This window comes from Aethalodelphis obliquidens, unplaced genomic scaffold (assembly GCF_003676395.1).
Source record: "Aethalodelphis obliquidens isolate GAN/ISIS:26980383/991018 unplaced genomic scaffold, ASM367639v1 scaffold48, whole genome shotgun sequence".
Lineage (NCBI taxonomy): Eukaryota > Metazoa > Chordata > Mammalia > Artiodactyla > Delphinidae > Aethalodelphis > Aethalodelphis obliquidens.
In genome coordinates, this window is record NW_020837992.1 from 9,781,958 (window position 1) to 9,784,409 (window position 2,452).

Genomic DNA, 2,452 nt, shown 5'->3' on the forward strand with positions numbered 1-2,452 from the left:
GGTAGCAGGAATACAGCATTTGAGAATTAAGGGGGACTTCAAGAAGGAAAAGTCAGCATGTCAGTGGCTGAATCTTTGGAGACGTAGATCCTAAGAAGATTAACATCCAGGAGGATTTTGGAATTAACCCACCAGTAGAAGAGAAGAGAAAGAAGCAGAATTGGACAGAGAGAGGCACTGAGCTGTGATGTGACCTCAGCTGAGGCTTCTGATGACATATGGGAGCTCTGAGCTGGGATGACCCTTCAGGGATGTCCTGAGTTGGAGTGAGGAGACTGAGCCTTTATACCCCTGTGCTGATGAGTTACAGGAAGTGGGCTGCTCTGGGAAGGGATGTGACCCTGAGTGAGGTGGCTCTCCGCAGCTGAGGCCATACCCAGAGGTGACTGGCATCCTGAGACAGTCTGCTGGCAGCTGGATGGTGTGGGTGGTGGCCAGTCCCTTCCTGAAGGGAGGTCTGGGCAGCGCATTACAGTGTCCACTACAGTCCACCCTGTGCCCCTTGGAATCACTGCATATATGTTCTTGGAGCAGCTCCTTCAGGAATCAATGGGAATTTCATCTCTTCCTAAGGAAAATTTGGAAGAGGACAGTAATGAGATAAATTGTAACCCCAGTCACTGCAGCTGGTTTCAGGGCTATAGCTGATACCCCACCTTTCCCCTGCTCCGTCGAGCCTAGATTCCCTTCACCATCATCTAGCGCTTCTGCTGGTCTTGTTGGCTTAGCTGATGCCTTGTCTCTGAGAACCTGAGCCACTGGACATCATGTCTTTCTCAGATGAGTGTTGCTGTATTTGTCCATTTACTGTCAAAATTGGGCAAGAAAGAACCAAGACATGCTCAAATGCATCATGGGGGCCTAAGCATATTCTTCTCCGTCCCCATTCTGTAACAACAGCCCTACCTCCTCTTGCAGGTCAGGGTCTATTCCCCTTGCCAAGATGGTGACTCCTCTTCTTGACTGCTCATTCTTGCACACACAAAGCCCAAAGTGCCCATTCTCACAATCCAACTTTTACTATCTTTCTTCAACGCCTCAACTGAACTTCCCAAGAGCCACCAAATTATACTGTTCCCATAATTAGTTTCTCAAATACCCGATTCATAACCCCAGCTAGTGCATCTCCCTCTACAAGCACATCATCCTATTTCATCAGGTAGGAAATCTCTGACAGTGGCCCTGCAACCTTGTGCCAGGGGCTGTCTGTGCTTGGCCCAACACCAGGGAAGGGGTCCTTGTTGCCAGCCAGGTGGTAAGAGATCTAGTCCACATTTTCGCTTCTTATACCAACAGTCATACTTGGGGTCCGCAAGGAGCAGACTCACATGAAGATCATGTGTAAAAATTGATTAGGGGGTGCTAATATTTATGAAAGGGAGGTTAATGAAACAGGGTTAGGTAGAGGGAGAAGTTGGGCTGTGTTGGCCTTACAACCGAGGCCTCAGCAGACCCTGTGGGGAGCTCCAAAATGGGTGTTCCCCTTCAGACATGTCTTGAGTTTGGGCAAGAGAGACAGGACTCTATACCTTTGTGGCAAACTGTCAGTAGATGTGGGCCGCCCACCAAGCAGGGGGCATGGCCTTGGGCAAGGCAGTTCTCTTCAACTTAGATAATACCCAAAGGAGGCTGAGAGCTAAGCGTTGTCTGCAGGCAATGCTCCCAGCAGTTTAGGGGTATAAACCTTCATTCCTGAAGGGGGATCTTGGTGGTGCCTTTCAGCAGCCACTACACGACTGAGGCCAAGGTCTAACATGATCAAAGAAGATGAGGATTGAAATCAAGGGTCACTGGATTTGGAACTCAAAAACCCAATGACTTCTGAGTTACTGAGTTGAAGGAAGCACTAGAAGGGGAATGTGAAAAAGAAAAGAAAAGAGAAATTATGGGTCTCAGGTGCCCATAATTAAACCAAATTAAACCAAAGGCATTAGAATTCAGAGTTGCAAACTGGTAGGCTAAATAAATCCAGCAGACTTATTTTATTTTGTCTATATAATTTGAATAATTAAAACATTTTATTTAAAAAGTTGAATGTTTAGCTTTTCTTGAAAAATCAAAGGTTCAGGTCACACTAGGCCTGTATTCTGATGAGACATTAATGATTGGAGCTGAATGATTTTGCCTCTTCTAAATGGAAACAGCACTCTCCTGTTGGCCACAGTCCCCACCCCTCCCTACTGTGCCTTACTCATGTACTATTGCCAAGTCTCTGTAAGGACCTGAGTTTGCAACCACTGTTTTATCTGCTTTGTGAATTGTGATATTGATTAGCCCTCAGTATATCATTGGGTTTTACCAGCTGTAGGAGTTACATGGGATTTTATATTCATTCATTAATTTGAAATATTAATTGAAGACTTCCATTTTGCTGAGCCTCTGGGCCCTAAGGTACAGTAGTGAACAGAAGGGGTGAGCTCCCTGCTTACATTCTAGTGGAGAGGCAGACATT